Here is a 6,000-nt window from a genome sequence, read left to right on the forward strand (position 1 = left end):
GCATTTAGAAACACTATTATTTAATAACCTAGCTGCATTTGATGTAGATGATTTTAAATGAAATGTTATTTTATGGGGTACTTTATCAAAAAATGATTCAAATAAATTAGCAACCTCTAAATCAGAACTCGTGTATCTACTACCTGTGTTCAATTCTATTGGTATCATTTCCTTTTTGGGTTTTCCACTAACACTACTAATAACATCCCATGTGGCTTTAATTCTATTATCAGAATTCAGGATTTTTTTCTTTAAATATAAGGACTTAGCAGAAATGCATACTGTTTTAAAAATTTTGGAATATTTAATGACGTATTCTAAAAAGGCTACGCTTCGATTCCACCGCCTCATATCATATAAGTCGTATAATTTATTTCTACTTTTATAAATACCAACAGTAGCCCAGTCAGTCAGTTCTTCATCATAAATAAATACAATGGTCATTTTAAGTCTTTTCTGTAAATAAAATCTGTACTTGCAATTGAGATTCAAGTTTGAGAGAAAGTTGATGATATTTTAATTAGCAAGTGAGAAAAATAGAAAGACGTGGAGCGATACGCTAGTAAGAAGAGGTTTGACAGAGGGATCGATACCTACTTATTGTATTATAACCTGTATTTCTTTATATTATCATATTGTTATGTGCAAAATCGGGACTGGTGATATTAAATATTAGATATCAATCATTATTACTGAGGCGAGATGGCTTACTAGCTAAAACGCCTACATCTTAACTTGATTTCAGGTTCAAACCCAGATACTGAATTTTTATGTGCTTAATTCGTGTTTATAATTTATTTTCATCTAGTGCTCGGTGGTGTAGAAAAACATCGTGAAAAATCAGCAGCGTGGTGAAATATGTTCCTAAATTTCTCCTCAAAGAGAGAGAGAGAGAGAGACTAGTCCAGCAGTGGGAGATTTACTGTATAAGTATTATTGCAAAACCAAAAACAAAATTTCAAAGAGGTGATCTGTCGAATTTTTCGCATGAAATGTTTACGTGGTAGCAATTAGGGTTAGTTTTTATCGTTAGTTGGATGGCTAGGCCTTTTATATCTGCGAAAAAGAAAATCAAACAAGTCTATATCTATGTCTAACTTCCATTACTCATATAATTTATATCTGTTAATAATTGTGTTTACATGGTACTCATTGTAAGTCGTGGAGCACATTAGTCGTTAATTAAACACATTAGCGGTTAATTAATCTAACCTCATGTATCACACGGCTAGCTAAAGTGGTCACATAATAAGTATAATGTGTAAACATAATCTATTATTGGCAGACACCAAGACACTAATGTGGCTATAAAGATAGATGTTATATATACAAGTGCTTATACATAAAAGACAAATGTTTATGAATTACTAATATTTTTATTACCTTTTATGGAAAAACTAGCGGCCCGTCCTGGCTTAGCACGGGTGGACATAACTTATTGTTATATATTTTTATCGTTTTATTTATATATTTTTGTTTCTTTTTTCCGACATGTTTAACAATAATTTTTATTATATTTCAACTTATTTACACATAAACCTTAATAAATGGTTTACGTAAACCTTTCTTATGAATCCCTCTGTCGATTACTGAAAACCGCATGAGAATCCGTTAAGTAGTTTTGGAGATTATTGCGAACATACATACATACAGATGTGGTCTTGGGGACTTTGTTTTAAAAATGTATTGATACTAAAATGCTTAAATCTCTCATTTTTATGTTACATAACTTTCATGCAACATCTAGGTATATCTGGTCGTATATATAACTCCCGACGAATCACGGTTTTATAGAAAACAATGCCAGTTTGCATTTTCCTTGTATCGGAGATGATCGAAGTGAATCGACTCGTTAGCGGTGCATACACTTATCGTTCTGTTGAAAATGTCAATTGGTAGTTGGCACAGCGTTTCATTTGCCATATATGAGTGTGTGGAAAAGATAAATTATTGGTACGAGGTTTTATTTCATCAAACTAAATAAATATATCAAAATTATTTAATAAAACTTATAAAGTTTCTTTTAATGTTTTTATTAGAAAGATGGTATTTATTTTTATTTTGACGACCTCCGTGGTCGAGTGGTGTTTACACCGGTTTTCATGGGTACGCCACTCTGAGGTCCTGGGTTCAATTCACGGCTGAGTCGATGTAGATTGTCATTAGTTTTCTATGTTGTCTTGGGTCTGGGTGTTTGTGTTACCGTCGTTACTTCTGATTTTCCATAACACAAGTGCTTTAGCTACTTACATTGGGATCAGAGTAATGTATGTGATGCTTTTATTACGGTTATTAATGATTTAATACTGAATAATTTCTCTCTTGTTGAAATTGCTTCAAAAAAGGCAAATTAAAATTTAGTAATTATTTAGAAGCAACCGGATTAGTCAGTTTGTAATTATCAGATTCTTGCTTTGTTTCTGTAAAGTATTCATGAAACAGTTTAACTTTAAGACGAAGTGAATAAATTGAATGCATGTCGGATTACATGTTCCAAGTCGCACTCGAGTTTCTTAAGTTTATTCCTTAACATCGCAGTCCGTTGTTTCATTGAGCCATATCGTACATAAAAGACTTACAATTTTATTACTCGTACCCATGGATTGCTACAAAATTGATCCCAAAACTTGATGAACAGTCGAGAATTGTCCAACGTTTCTCCTATTTTTTTTATAATGTGTAAAGGAGCGAGCAAATTGCCAACCGATGGTAGGTGATCACCAGTGCCTATAAACAATGGCGTTAAAAGAAATATTAAGCACTTCTTATGTTCCTGACGCTCCATCAATCTTGGAAATAAAGATGTTTGTACTCTTGTGCCTGTACTAGCTTACTCACCGTTCGGAAACAACGATACCGCGTATTGTTGTTCGACGGTAGGTAAGCTACCACTACTAACCAGACGGGCTTGGACAAAGACATACTAAAAATGCAAAAATATCTTGTATTTGGTAAGTAAAGTTATTGAAATTCGAAAATGATCATAAAACTCAAACAATTTATCTAAAAAATGGAAACACATCGCCGGAATTCTTCTTTCTTTTTATTATATAATGTGACAGTGTTGATTTTATGAAAATAATTATACGAGCAATAATGTAAGCTTTACATAACTTTTTCTATTTACTCTGTTAATTGTATACTTACTATGATAGAAATTTAATAAATAATTTACAGTAAATTTATATAAAATATTACATATCTATAAAATTGATGATGAGCTTAGTTATTAATTACCACAATCTGTTGTCGTTAATTTTAATACATATGCGTACATATTTACATAGATCAATACTAATATTATCAGCGCATAATCACTATCACTACATAGTATAAAACAAAGTAGCTTTCTCTGTCCCTATGCATGCTTAAATCTTTAAAACTATGCAACGAATTTTGATGCGGTTTTTTTTTAATAGATAGAGTAATTTGAGAGGAAGGTTTTTGTATAAAATATAGTAAAGAAACTCGGATAATTTTAGAATTTTGCAATGTGATGTCTTTATAAAACAAATTCTTCAATTATAGCATCCGTGCGAAGCCGGGCGGGTCGCTAGTTTTATATATACTGAAAAAAACATGGTCTTAAAGAATGTCAAAATATTCTCAAAGCTATTATAGTGAAAACATCAAAGATGAGACTTCGGCTTCAACTTACGACAAATTTGCTTTCATTATTCATTGCTGAAGAGCTTTAGCGATTTCTTAAGTCTTAAAAGTAGATCAGGTTTACAGATATTCTGAGATCTAGGACATAATAAATATTTCGTGGCTTAGTATAAACGAAAACGATATTCTGGAGTCTAGAGTTGATGAAAAATGTTCGACTAGGCCAGAACAAGTAAACCACAGGCCATATCTGCGAACTTAAAAGATTGGTTGTGGATTATTGCAAGCTTTATTTTTTTTTAACGGAGAAGCATTTTCTTGTTGTACTAATTGGATTTTGTGGTGAAGAGCCGAAAGTGAAGATCGGAAAATGAAAACAATTAATAAGAGCTATCTTATTTTTGTTTTAGACAGTCCGTACGACCTAATCCGATCACGTGGTATGGATTATAAACGTTCGGTCATACTTTTTTAAAGTATACCGGGGCGACCCGCATGGCTTCGCACGGGTGCTTTTTTATACTAAATATACTACATAGTACTTTTATATACAACTTTCGCAATTTTTGTTACATTGGACGGTAAAAACCGCTTTGTCCCTGTGTCTTAAATCTGTAATATCTTTGATAACTTAAAATTACATGATGTATAGGATAATATTAATCTATGTTTTCAATTTATTCTTTGTAAATTGGATAAGGATTAATGTCGAATTGCTGCGTAAATTGCGTCTGTTATGCATAAAAAACATCCTCTTGAATCACTCTATCAATAAAAAAAACGCATCATAATCTGTTGCGTAATTTTAAAGGTCTAAGCATACATATAGACACAAAGATAGTCAAAGGCTACTTTGTTTAATACTATGCAGTGAAGTTAAGAAAGTTGAAAAAGGCATTTATTAAAAAATGCACAACAGAGAAGTTAAATTGATTGCAATTGAGTTCTCCTACGTCTTTAATTAATTTGTAGTTCAATGAGGTAATGATAAAATTATTGTGTCAATAAGTCAATTAAGAATGAAGATAGCTCTCAATTTGTTATAATAAAATAGCGTAAAAGTTTTAAGGGTAAATTATTTATCGTTGGATAATTTATATACCTACCGATATATCTTTTTAGAAAAAGTTAATTATTTGAATATGTTATCTCCATTGAAAACAATAATAAAATTAATAATATCATCACAACTGCAGTCTCGGCTAGTTTTTTTTAATAGTTTTTTTTTTATGATATAAGTGTGCAATCGTGGTGAGTATTTTTTCTAATCGTAAAACATGTTATTTTTTTTAAACTACACAAGTTCTAAGAACTAATAAAATCGATCATCAATTAAGTTTTCGTTTTAATTTATTTTTTCATAATTGTGAATGACTAATTGTGAAACTATAAGGAATCAATCAATCAAAATCAAAATATACTTTATTCAAGTGGGCTTTTTCAAGCACTTTTGAATCGTCATATAACAATTAAGTGAAGCTACCACCGGTTCGGAAAGTAGATTCTACGGAGAAGAACCGGCAAGAAACTCAGTAGTTACTCTTTTTCAACATTTAAAAAAAAATACAGTCATATTAGTTAATACAATTTTTTAAATTAATATATCCTGCCTGGAAGTCAACAGGTATAAGAAGAATATTCGAACCAGTTTCAAAGTACATTATACTCACTCACGTTCATCATCATGGAATCATATACGTCGTGTCCAACGGCTGGGCTGAGACCTTTGTGGAGCTTTGGAGTTTTTTTCTACCACGGTTTGGTGATAATATTAATTCGTGTTTGATTAAAATTGATATAAATATATATTATCTGTGCATTTATTCATCACGAGTGACACGTTTATATTGACTTTGAAAAATAAAGTTTAAATTGGAGCGGAAGACGGTTTGCTTACACAGCGAACCGACAACTGGTAATATGTATTATACAGTTCATAGTACCGACTTTAAACCGTAACTTAGAGGTGGACATTTCAATATGGGAAAACACGATGTGAAATGAGAGACAGTATTAATTAGTGCAAAATACTTGCTTTTTTAAAACATATAATGATGCAGTTTTATTTTCATCATACGGGCCCCGAATTTATTTTGTGAATGTAACAAAGTAAGCGTAAAGTTTATTGTATACGATAATTATACACTGCTAATTGCAATTTTAATTTCCATCAATCATATACATATATTGTTTGACATTTCATAACCCTTACTTTTTTCTTCTTTTCACAGTAATATCAACTCTATCAATCAACCATAACAAATCGATAGTTTGAGTCGCGGGGAAGGACATAGGCTTCAATTTATTCTTTCAATTCACCCCTTGAGGGTGTAAAATGGGGGAAGGGGTGACGGTTTGTGTGCTATAGGTAAAGTTTTATCAATTTCGCGC

This window comes from Vanessa cardui, chromosome 11 (assembly GCF_905220365.1).
Source record: "Vanessa cardui chromosome 11, ilVanCard2.1, whole genome shotgun sequence".
Lineage (NCBI taxonomy): Eukaryota > Metazoa > Arthropoda > Insecta > Lepidoptera > Nymphalidae > Vanessa > Vanessa cardui.